The 13,516-nt window shown below is 38.1% G+C and overlaps 1 protein-coding gene across 5 annotated transcripts in view; it reads right to left on the bottom strand.

The window, feature by feature from the left end:
* CYRIB (CYFIP related Rac1 interactor B) overlaps positions 1 to 13,516 on the bottom strand; it is a 102,176-nt gene that overhangs the window by 34,936 nt on the left and 53,724 nt on the right. For all 5 annotated transcript variants that reach the window (XM_030011691.2, XM_030011693.2, XM_030011688.2 and 2 more), the window contains exon 2: positions 8,167 to 8,245. The gene's annotated coding sequence lies outside the window, so the exon portion shown is untranslated. The remainder of the gene's footprint in view (positions 1 to 8,166; positions 8,246 to 13,516) is intronic.

Here is a 13,516-nt window from a genome sequence, read left to right as displayed (position 1 = left end):
GTGCTAAACAGATGCAAACTCCAGTGTTAACATCAGTGATTCTAAAAAGATTCTGCTATATCTGTATCGCAATCAAACATTAGATAAGTCTATGCAAAGGTAGTCTATCACTACTGCAAAATTACTGTAGCTCTTCATAAGAAAGCAAATCTGCTGGCTGCTTGCTATAAAACCACCTTTTTGACTTCTGGCTGTAGAAAGCTTCAGCTTCAAAGCTAAATTGCATCTTAAAAGTCTATGAGTTATATTAAGCCTTTCCCTATCCTATATAATTTCTCAATGTTGTCTTATAGTAACTCGTATTACTTGCTACACTCAAACCTGTGTTTTAGGTTTATAATTTAATGATAGAAAGGGTGATCTGACCTGAAAGCTTTCTTAGTAGTTCTCCACCTGTGTTAAACACGTACCAAAAGCATACATTATGCTGTCCTTTATTTACAGATTAAAATGCATTTATACCACTATAACTCATATTATACACAGCTATACTGGCATACAGCTCCTCATACCACACATCCAAACATCGAGCAGCACTCTCAGTTCCACGTGCTAAGTTAGGAGCGCAACTAATTATTTGGCATACTCCAAGTGAGGTCCACAAAGCGCTGCTTCAGTTTCTGTAAAGCTTAGTCTGAAGATCTGGCTTCAAAAGAAATGTAGCAAAGAGCCATCAGGTTTACTTTGAAGAAAACATTTCAAGGAAGTTTAGATACTGCACTATAGATTAACAAAAAGGGGACAAGGTTATATACATAAACCCGTTTTATCAAAAAAAAAAAAAGAGGGAAAAACACAGATAATTGAGAAGCCTGTATTGCATAAGAGGATATTCAGACATATACAAGACTAATACTCAGCATGAAAATTTATGTTTCATCCACTTACAGGTATGTTTTCCACAATGAACCATTACCTTGGCTTAGTGGAAACAGTAAAATGAACTATCATAATCCTCATTTTTGCATCTTGTCAAAGCTTTACATAGGAAAAAAAAAAAGCTCCAAACTGAAGACCAAGTACAAGTTTTGGGTTTTTTTTAACCAAATCAGAAAGTTAATTTAAATATTTACAAATAATCTCTTTCACTTCTTAAAGAGCATGAGAACATTAAATGTGGGGTAACATGGAGACAAATAAAGACTTTTAGGAAAACAGAGATGGGACTTTTTGCTTTTAATTTTTGGTGGGTTTGTTTGTTTGTTTGTGAGGGTGTTTTTTTGTCAGTGGGATGGAGGGGTAGAACTGTGATATTTTAGTCCAGACTACACAACTTCTTGTTTTACTGCAAGGAAAAAAAAAAAAAAAAAAAAAAAATTAAAAAGCCTGCAAGAATTACTGAAGCAAGTCCTGTGTCTAATAGTCAATTATTCAAATACTAAACTTGCTGTTTCTGGTAGCATATTATCTCCTCTATTTCTTTTGAACCTTAATAAATCTAAATCCTGAAGTGATTTAGTACCAGGTATATAACATGAGCAGAATTTTGAAGAATTCTCTAGCATTCAGGCTGTCACTCCTCAAAAAAGTACTTAGGTATTCCTAAGCTAGGAAGAGATACTGGATACCTTTACAACATTAAATGATATTGCCGTTTGCTATCCATTGCATGTTTAACTTCCCTATGACTACTTAGCATTGTTCTTTTTCTACAGTTGATGCTTCCTTTGATGTTATGGTGTTAACAGCCAGCTGTGAAGTATTGCTGAATACCAACCAAGTGATTCAACAGCTTTTTTATCTAAGCTACACAAATGATATAATTTCTTAGGAGTATGGCAGAGTTTAAGACTGAGAGTTCTGACTCAATATCAGCGTAACAGAAACAAAACCATACCCTGTCCCAGGAAGTTTGCAGCAATACTCATCCACTTGCGTAACAAAAACAGTAAGACAAGAAAAGGTCAAAAGGGCTTTTCCATTCAACATTATTAGTAGTGTATTATCAGCTCTAAGCAACCCCAAGACCCACAGCCCTATTCAGTAACACTTAAACAGAGGAGTCCTTATTTCTTATAATCTAGATTTCTATGCTCAGGCTGAATCACTTTCCTCAGGACTATACTAGGTCATATGAACAGAAAGGAACTTCTATCATGAAAGGAAACCAACCAGCGAAGAGAGTAACTTACCACCTAAAACATCTTTTTACTGGTTTTACTGAGTTCTAACCATAAACAGCATCAGAAATTGAGAGCTGAAGCCATAGTTAATGCTCTGATAGGTAGAAGTGTAAGATGAATTTAGACCTAAGCTGATTACACTACAGCTCTAGAAGATCACAGACAGCATCTCTGCTGCTCAGAGGCAATGGATTTATTTAGTCCAGATTTCAAAGAACACAGATTAGCTTTCAAAAAGTCTGAAAAGCCCTTCCTATGGAAACCAACAGCAGTAAGTTTTGCGACATGCTTCTCTCAGACTGAGCAGGTTATAGTGGATAGCCAAGCAGTTCGCTTTAACTCCTTCCCCTCAAGGTCCCTAATACTGCCCCACTAAGCAAGTCTCAGCAGAAGCAGCTCCTCCATAGTCGTAACTCATGCACAAACCAGGAGGCAACCCTGTGCAGGACTCCGCTCCGGCCAGAGTAACAACTGTCATATAGCACTAGGCTGCCTTCAGCTTGCCCAGGAGTGCCTTGAGCTTCACCTACACAGAAAGATTTTAGTAACTGTTTCAGCTAAAATTAAAAACAGAAGTGGGGGCGGGGAGGGGAAAGGGAAGCTTTTCAGATCAGCTAAACAGTAACATCCAGTAACAGAAGTTTGAGATTATTCTAATAGAAAGAAAAACATGGGTGATTAGATGCCAGTAAAAATGATAAACAAGAATACTCAAAACAATTGTACTGATCATTAGCTGTCCAGAAAGAAAAAAACTAACCATGTTATTTTAACCTGTGACCTCAACTGTCTATTGGGTAGCATTTAAGATGGAAGCATGCAGAAAAATAACAGAACATAGGGTAACAAACGTTAAGAGACATAACATGGGGATGTCTGGGCCCAGCTCCTAGGGACCACTGTGTGTATTCAACAGCTTTGTCCAACAGACAGGAAAAAAAAACAAAACAAAAAACAGAAGCCATACAACAACAAGGTCTTAATTTAATGATACTGAGTGTCAACAGCTGCACACTATTTCTGCTCAGTAATTTCCAAAATTAATTCTATGATAAGCTAAAAGGAGGCAATCTGCATCAGGGGAAGTTCAGGCTGGACATTAGGAAAAGGTTCTTCACTAAGAGGGTGGTCAGTCACTGGAACAGGCTCCCCAGGGAAGTAGTTAACAGCACCAAGCCTGTCAGAGTTCAGGGAACACCTGGATGATGCTCTTAATCATATGGTTTAGTTATAGGTAGTCCTGCAAGGAGCAGGGAGTTGGACTTGATGATCCTTATGAGTCCCTTCCAACTTGAGATATTCTATGATTCTAAATAATAAAACTGCAGTTATGTGGTCAAGCAGTAAACTGAATATTAACCAGATCTGAAGGACTACATGTTAATAGTCCAAGTCCCTACAGAGTTAAAAAAAAACCAACAAAAACACTCCCACAAAACCTAGAAATGTCCTTTAACAAGCATTTAAGAGTCCTTCTGTAAGTCGGGAAGTGAAATAAGCAACATCTGACATTAACCTAATAGAACAGACCACATAAAACATAATACGAAAGTCCAGTCACTCGTCTCTAACAAGCACAGTTTTTCAGGTCAAACGTCTTTCTGATGAGCAAAGTTTACATATTTTGCTCATCTGTTTAAAAGCGACTTTTCAAAAAGTCAAAACAACCCTGCAATTAATGTCTGATTTGAAGGCTCATTGGACAAACAGAATTAAACAGTTCATGTTGTCCTGGGCAACTATTTACAGGTAGAGAAAAATAGCAGCTTTACCTTCATAAACAAATCAGCATGGTTAAAGGCTGAAGCAGAACACAGTTTACTAAATGCGCCATTATCAAAACTCACTTTTTAAACTTACTCTACTAACTGTTGCAGTAGTACTACTGCACGTAAAGGAAGGATATTTTGGAAGAGCTCTACACTGAATTCTGCTTGATTACCGTAAAAAAACACTCTCACTGATCATTTGCAGATTACTACCATCTTCATTCAAGGTTTTAAGTAATTTTACATCCACTGTGGGAGAAAAGATACCACATTACATTGCATCAGCACAGGCAGGTTGTTTACATTCATTGCTAATACGTACTATTAGACTTCAAAAAACACAGGATTGCATAAAAGCTTTTAGCCCCTCAATCTATTCCCATGGTATCGCAGTCAGCCACATTAAACTAGCCCCAAGATAAAATACAGCAAGTAAATAGGAGACAGCTTAGTTTGGCCTAAAAAAATGTCAGCTATTCCTCTTTCTTGCCTTAGATACCAGCATTAATACAAAATAAATGCATGTTGGTAGAACATCAGTAACATGATCAGAATTTCTACCAAAATATTTTATAGCGAGTGTCAAAACCACAAAAAGGTACTTAACCTCCATATAAGAACCATTTCAACAAACTCACTTTCACATGGACGACAAATCAATTCAAGAAGCTCTGCTGAACTGCAAATAGTTTATAGGCAAATCTACAGCAATATATTTAGAGCAACACTACCAAAGGAGATTGGTTTTAACTTGTGGCACAAATGGGAAGTAAAAGTGGTTTCAATTGTCAGAAAAGTATTCATTTTTCTTCATGTATTTACAGTATATAACCTCATTGTGACAGATTATTCTTTTACCCAGATGGTTCCCACATTACCCTACTGTTGGTATCTGGTAGGCTCTGCATGAAAGCTTTTCAGGTTGCTCAGAAGCATTTGTAACTTCACCACTTTCTCCGCTGGTTACATAGTTTTCCCCAAATGGAACAAATCCTTCTGAAAGCACACATTAACAGCTGCACCTTTTTTAACACCTATTTCCTTGTTTAATGGAGGAAACATTTAGCATTGAGCAAAACAAAACAGAACCTTGCTTTATATTTCTTGCAGCACATTTGACTTTATATAAACTTCCCAGACAGCCAAAGCCATACAGAAGTCTGTAACATGTGCAATATGGCCTTACTCAATACAGTATCTCTTCTGAATGAGGTCCTTTACTTCTAACCTTTGTAGGCACACAGGTATGGAGACAACTAGAAACAAACTTTCCTGCTCCTTTTAAGTTTAACATGTATTATGGGATTTGCACTAAAAGACTGACATTGTTACCAAAGAGATTTTAAAGATTCTCCCCACAAGGAAGCACAACATTTGAAGATGTGTCAGCCAGACAAATGCTACTCTTATAAGAGCTATACAAGCCACAACAAAGAGTTCTCAAAATTAATAAGAAAATGACAGGTATGCATTTGCTTCCACTTTGCAAATATAATGCTGAAGGTGTTTTCATATTTATTAAAATTAGTACAAAATGCAAAACCTGTTAATCCACAAACACCGCAGTATCAATGCTGGAACAGGACTCCACAACATGTTAATCAGTTTGCGCCAAACACCTCCCCATCCATCATTACAGGGGAACAATTCTAAGTTGCATGGAAAGATTTTTAAATCTTCAAGCATGCAGACAAGTTCAAGCTGCATATGAGAGATAAAGCTATAAAATAAGAATGAATAATTATCAGAGATTATATTCAAAAGCAGGAGATAATTACCGAGATCTTTTCTGAATGACTGATACTCTGGAAAAATAATCCCATACAAGTAAAGTTAATGTAATGAAAAAGAAAAGCTAACACAAGAAAAATAGAGCAAATGCTAAAATGTTATATGTCCTTCAGTGTCTGTGATAATGGACAGCTGAAACATCATAACCAAAAGAAATACCACCTGGATAAAATAGGCACGCATGTCTTACACAACCGTTTGGGCTAGTCTGCACCACACCACGGTCCAGCTGGCTTAATATTTCTATCTTGGCAACAGTCATGTAAGACCCAGACACACTCTGCCCCAAGGAATGCAGTGCCCATGTGCCACACTCTCTTTTCAGCGTATTACCAGAGCTGAGGGCCTGTGCCGAGACCAAGGTCAGGTTTAAAATGTGGTAGAGTTCAGTGTGCTCTCAACTCATGTCTTCCCAGACCAAAGTTAATACTGGAACCGGCAAAATCAAGTTTGTGCAGCACTACCCCCAAGCTAAAAAGCACTTCCTGGTCCTAAAGGAAATGCTGAATTAAGACAAATACTTTACCACAGTTAGAGACAAAGAGCTATTTTCTAGATTTACCCAGTTTCACTCAGCATGGCCATCCTGTTAAACTGCTCTCTCAGAGAGAAGGTGGGGTGATGATGGAGTGGGAAGGGAAGCTGAAGTCGGGAAATGGATAGAGGACCCCTCACTGCTAGGCTAATGAGATTTTCAATTTTCTGTATGGAGCAAGCTATGCACTCCAATTTAGTGACAGAGATACAGTATTTGTTCACTTCATATATGATCAGAAAAATCCAAAAGATTAACTTAAAAATTACTATCAGATTATTACAGTGTGGTTTAAAACTTGTGTTGGTAATACAGTGCTTTGATACCTCAAATTGTGACATACTACATACAGGAGGTTGTTTCTCCTGTAAATTAAGGGACATGCATTTTCAAACTGAGTACTTGGGAAGGAGTCTCATACACATTTTAGTTTCAGGAGCTGCTATTTTACAGACCCAGGCAACAAAGCTCTTGAAATTATCGTTCACAAATAGCTGTACTATACAAGTCATCTTTATATAAAAAAAGACTACATAAAGTCAAACATTGTTTTCACTATGTCATTTCTGACAGATGCATGTTATTGACCACCATAAGCCTTCAAAACTTTTTCTATCATTAATCTAGGTTTGGCAGAGTGGCAGAATAACAGAACAAAGTATTTTAGCATTCTCTGTGAACCCTGGTTATTAGCAACAGCAACACAACTTCATAAAGTTATCCTCGATTGCTTATAAAATTTAGGCAGAATAACTGGCTTGCAAAGACTAATAAAGCATCTGTAAATATTTGGGTCATAAAAGCTTAATGTTTCCTTAGTGGCTAGGATGCTGCTTCTTTTCACATTCATCCTTGGACCCAGCTGCATCACCCCATTCTGGGCTAAGAACCCTCTCCTGACATGAGTTTACTTAGCCCTGTAGCTCAAACGGTAGCAGTAAACAGAAGCGTAGAATTCAAGCTTTATAGAAGGTATATTTTAAGTTATAATCACAGAGGAAAACTGAATGAATATTTAGTTTACAACTTTGTGGATGTCTTGCGCCATACCAAAGACTGCTACTTCATTTACAACATTAAGTATTTGAGAAGTGAGATATAAATCTCGTACCTACTATCAATGTGCATATGATTTAACTATGTCAAGGCATACTCAGATGTCCTAAATTCTCGTGTTTCTTTGTGATTGCCTTGTAACAGTGTAGCTCAACCTCTTAACTTATGGGCTGGTAAATTCCTACTAAGTGGTCATAGCTCTTCACTAATGATCCTTTAACCATTCTGAACCTGCAGATGACTTTAAATGCCTGTGAATTACAATATATCCTTAATTTTATCATCATATATTATTTTCAGTGAAAATTATGCCTCAACAAACACCCATAGAATAACTACAAGCACATTAATGGCATCTTCCAAAGCAGCTGGACGCTCAAACTAGCATGCTTAGCCATGTTCAACTTCTAAACTAGATTTTGTTAAAGTTTCCTTTTTTTCTCTCTCTCCAGGCTCTGAAGCATCAGATTTGAAGTTTCGGTGTTTGCACTATCACACTTCGAATAGTCTTTATATAGTAAGAGGTACAAATACATTGTATTAGTCTCAGTGGAAAAGGCAAACAGACAATGTTAAACGTCCCACTACAGAAAAAAGGCTAGTCTTTTTTCTCTCCTGCTGTGACAGAAGGAATTTAATCACTTTGTAGTCCAGTTTAAATACCCACATGTTATCCACTGCTACTAAGCCTTTTGTCTGGTAAGCTACAGTTAATTACCACCACCACCCCCCCCCCCCCCCCCCCCCCCCGCCCGCAAAAACCAAACCAAAAAACTCATGAACTACTTCTTGCTTTCAATAGAGCAAAATACTTTGCAATCCTTGGCCTCAAATGTTACGTAAAACATAAAAGAAACATTCTATAAGCAAAGACACCTAAGGAAGTGTTTACCAGTTGGTAGTATCTTCTTGCAGTCTTAACAGAGAACTCCCTTCCTCAGATTATGGATGCAGCAGCTCGTCTTCAGAATCTGAAGAAAAAGAATACCATTAAACATAAACAATACACAGTATTTCCAATTACCTAAGCCAGTGCCAGAGGTAAATCAAAGTTAATCCTGCAGTGCCAAGGAACCTACATAAATCTTCAGGAATGCAAATAAAACATGCCAATTTCAAAAACACTTGTGATTTTATGGAAGTGACATTACAAGCAAACTCTTCTGTGACTCAGGAAGGCAAGTAGCTATCCGTGATCACAAGGATCAGAAATAGAGCACTGCATCTCAGCACTACTAAGTTACACATAGTTACAGTCCAAAAAAAAGAAAACATTACATGCCTGCATTACTGAGCCAAGTTACACATAACTGCAGCAGAAAAAAGTAGGTCTCGGTTCAAGTTTTATTTACAGTGTCATATATATTGCACGCAGGGAAAAATGCTTCAATGATACAGTTTTCATCAGTTAAAGACAAATTTGGCCAATGGCAGTTTTTACCTTTCTGAACTTACTCCAGGATTACTTAGATTTCCTGCTTCAAAATTAAGTTTCTGGTTTAGAAAATTAGTATACATATGGTCAGACAGAACAACATTTCCTATGGAAATGTGACACTGAGATCTATTACAAGCATTTGAAGGGTGTTTAAGTTCATTTGGAGTAGGTTTATCTAGCAAACAGCCTACCTTTTTTAGTACAGTAACTGGATGATGAACTGGCCAAAAATGGCACCTTTCTACTGTGGTGAAAGGTTGATAAGCCTCTTCCATTTGGGGTTTTGTAGGCTGCTTCTGTTTCAGGGATTTCAGCTAATTTAAAAACTTGAGTGTCGTCACTTAACCTATCTCCAGTAAAACCATTGTTGCTCCTACTTCAGGTATTGTTCCTGGTATCAGAATCCACCCTGTCAATATGTCGCATCTCAAAGTTTCTTTTAAAGAGCGATCATCCCACTTTACACTACAATTCTCTTTCTGCTTCTACAGCAAAGTCAAGTACATTCTGCAACGCATCTGTTTTTAGCATAAACTTGTTTTAGAAATACAAAATCCCTGTCATGTCATTGCAGATCCAGCTGAAGAGGCATGAAATATTCAGTGTTAATTTGTATTTAATTAGCTATCAGGAGCTCCTTTTACATCAGATAATCCTGATCAACAAGCATTTAATAAAAAATATGCTGTTTTGCAGTGATAAGCAGGTGCCTGGCAAATTAATATTGTTTGATTTTTTTTCCTGCAAATGTTGTATGAAGCACTACACTCTCTTGCAGAAAAGGAAATCTAAAAAACATCCAAGCCACCTCATTCACTTTGTTAAAGCATAGGCTTTGTTTTAACAATTGTTCCACTGCCCTATTTCAGTCCCTTTCATTCATGGTCCTCTTGCCAAGCAACTGTATAAAATTAACAATTCAGTTAAAAACTTCGGAATGGATGCCATAAGGTCTTACACTCAAACACTGCTTGGTACGTCGCTGAGCAGAGCAGCACTGTCACTGTCTACAGCCTGGTAACACAATTTGAAAGTTCTGCTGGCTGAGTGGCCATCTATGCAATTGCATCATGTGCAATTTCCTTCAACATACTCAACAAAAATACTTCCTTCTACCCTGGTACACTACAGTATGAAAAGCTCCCTATTCAGCACCAGAGAATGAACTTTTTTCAAGCATGACTGATCATTTCATTAAACAGAAAAACTGTGTTACACTTCCACAGGACTAATGCACATACCATCATGTTGCCAAATTCGAGTGTTTAAACTTCCTCATAACTACCCGAAGTAGCACGCAGGATTTTGTTTTACTGACAGCAATTATCTAAGCCTGCTGGAGACCCTTCTGCCCCACCAGTTCCACAATGCTCTGCATTGCTCTCTCTCCTGGCTGCTCAGCATCTCCCGTGCTGTGGTTTTTCCCTGACAACCCATTGCTGCATACTGGCCTTCAGGTGAGAAAGAGAAGCAAGTGCCAGCAGCTACAGCTGCACAGCAATTCTGGATGGAAAAAGTCAATCTGGCGGAACAGCAGCAGGTACAGTGGACTGGAGGGATCATGGAAACATCCACATGCAGGGGGACTACGTAATCTTCCAGTCCTGGGCAAAGAAAAAAGTCTGGCGAGACAGGAGGAACTGGAGAGACAAGGCGTGCTGGCCAGGAGCAACCGGGCTGCACTGTACATCAAAAGGACAGGGGTGTTGAAGCAGGGGTACACACAGAAGGCTGTAGATATGTGATCCCTTTGGAAGACCTCCACAGCTTTAAAGGCAACCATTTCTTATACATGATCAAGATTAATCTGGTTCAGTTGATAAAACCAGTCAATAGCGGGGTTTTTTTTTTTCCTTTTTTTTTTTAAATAATAGATCCCCAAACTGTAACCTACAGTATAAATAACACAGCTGAGAAAAACTAAGTTAGCTGCCATCTTAGTTTTCAATCAATATTTGTTCAAAAATTAATTTTCTTTACTTCAACAGACCTTTGTGAAGTAAATTAACACTGTTCTTTGACAGGCTAATGAGAATAGCAGGTGAACAACAGAGTAAGCTCATTCTCAGGAGATATCCTTGCTTGCCCTCCACACACTGTGTTGGCGTAGCTTTGTAGGATGATGAGTTCAAAAGAAGGAAGCAGACAATAAATCTACTTGTTCCTGGTAAATTAGGGAGACTTCACCTATTCATTTAAGCGACCATCCCTTACTTCATTAGTTTTGTCACTTAAGGGGAAGGTGGAATTAAGACTCTGAAGTACAGCACCTGATTAAATCTTGTTCTCCATACAAAATTCATGTTCAAGAAAACTATTAACCATAAAGATGCAAAGAGTCTTCTGTGAATTGCACGGTGTTTGTTTTTCTCTGGCACACATTTCAACAGGCAGAATCACAGCCACTGCTTCCCAACCTCCACGTTTTGCACTCATTTGAGCTACAAGGAAGAACACTTCTGAGAAATTTATTAATGGCTATGTTCTCAGGGGAGAATGGTAAAGCCAGTAACACAGGGGTTAATGGGTTTTACTGAGAGATTCAGCATACTCCATGCAAGACAGTTTGCTGAAACACTGTGGCAAAACAGCTAGTTATTGCCAGACCGAGCAGTTTCTAGTAGGGGCTTAAAGCTATCTTAAATGATTTTTCAACCTTTGCCACCATGAAAGCAAGACCGCCACTCACAGCCCAGGTAAACCCTGTGTCGGAGCTGGCTGTAAGTCCTCACCAGCAGGTAACAGGGATGACTCAGGGCTGAGATGCAGAGGGAAACGGAGGTCAAAGCATTTCCTGAAATCCTGCACAAATACTTGACTGCCAACCCAATAATCCACACTCCAGTTCTCTGCCTTGCTCCAGTCAGACACCCACCCCCCAAGGACACTACCAAGGTGACCATCTGCAGTGGCCTGAGATGCCATTTTATTTCCTCTGTGATTGGTAACTTACACAGCATCTTCAAAAGCCCAGAGAAATGTAGATTTCACAACTTGATATGCAGGTTATTTCAACTCAAAATCTTTGTCTAAAGTACATTTAGTAATAACTCCACCTAGCCTGTATACCCAACACTGTTGTATAGATATAAACCACATTTAAAATCATGTTATACACACTATCTTTGTCTGTGCTTGACTTTGCTTAGCCCAAAACATAGAAAGCACAGAAGAGACAGCAATGGGGATTTAAGGTCCTGTATCCTCCCCAACACAGATTGCAACAGACTGCTAGTGACAGCAGCCCATCAACGGCTTAAGACATATCTCAAAAGCAGAGTATACAAAAAGAGTAAAAAAAAATAATCATAAAGATCCATGAAACTAAGTGTTAGAAGGCTTATGGTAGTTTATAAAGAATTCTGTTGCAAGACATAAGATAGCACACAAATTGAGCAGTCAAAATAATCCCTGCAGAGCTTCTGACACACTACTCTTCATAGTAAGGCAGCTATGAAAAAAGAGGCAGAAAGCAACACATCCAGTGCCCCACAAAAATAGGAAAACCTGTAAATACTAGAATTCACAAAGATAGCTCCATGGCAAACAAAACTTGTTTGAGAATTTTATTCCTCACTAAAATGATATGGTCTACTTTTTTCATCCCTTACAAACACATATTACCAAAACTTTAATTTTCAGTTGACAGAGGAAATTCTCCTGTGACTTGAGGAATTGGTGGTCAGACAACTATTAAAATATCCCCAGTAGTTTACTTCTACAGGGCTGAAAAACTAAGTTCTCATTCCTTTATTTTCAGGACAGCAATGAAACTGAGCATTTACGATCAAAATAATGATACTAAAACTCAATACTTTGAGCTTCAACTGTACAGCTAATAACGATGATACTACAACACATTACAAAGTTAAAACTACTTGCTTTCAGAAGATTGCCCAGCTCTGCTTCCATGTAACACCATAGTAACTCAAGAGATACCATGACCATTTCCAACATAAATTTACTACTTTCCTTCATTCACCAGAACCTGATCAGTTACAGGACTTAAATGTGATCCTCCTTACAGGTTTGAGCTGGAAAGCATCAAAACATATTCACGTACTATAAGCTAATTTCGTGTGTGAAGATTGTCCAGTTAATTCAGAGTTGCAAAGACAGAGATGGAAGAGACTCACACATAACCTTCTCTTGTGCCCACAGCAAATATCTGGCCCAGGTTTGAAGTATTATCAGTCAAACACAATGCATTAATTGAAGTGTAATTTACCAAACAGAACACTGACCAGCTTCTCCTCTGTCAAGGACTCCAAAGTCATAGAAAGGATTGCCAACAGTGAACACTTTTTCTCCTGTTAGTGCCACATCTCAGCTTTCAAACACTGGACTTAACATTATGAGCTCAGTAGTGTTGCATGGTTTAACAACAACCCTTAAAAATACAGGTTTTCAAAACAACTTTGACTATTACAAAGGGTCTGAATCTTATAAGATGACTACCCTATGAGCTTTTTAAAAATTATTAATTAATTACAAAGAGAATAATATGTGCTCCAGATCCAGGAGAGTTTTGCTCACACTTCAGAAGTTCTGACTATCATCAGACCATTTTTTACCTTCAAGCCTTCATTCACCCAGCTTTGCAGAGCTCTGGAACCTATGCCTATACTTACCATAAATGCAGCAGTAGAAAGAATGTAGCTCTTGTGTAAAACAAAAACCTGGAACTGCTAAATACCTATTCCATAACCCTACAACTAGCACATTCCATGTTTCAAAGACAAATGTGGAAGTGGAAGCATAACTGTAATGATAGCAATCATTTGAATACTCTAATGTAAGACAG

Source organism: Aquila chrysaetos, chromosome 4 (genome assembly GCF_900496995.4).
Source record: "Aquila chrysaetos chrysaetos chromosome 4, bAquChr1.4, whole genome shotgun sequence".
Lineage (NCBI taxonomy): Eukaryota > Metazoa > Chordata > Aves > Accipitriformes > Accipitridae > Aquila > Aquila chrysaetos.
This window is presented reverse-complemented; position numbering and strand designations above follow the sequence as displayed.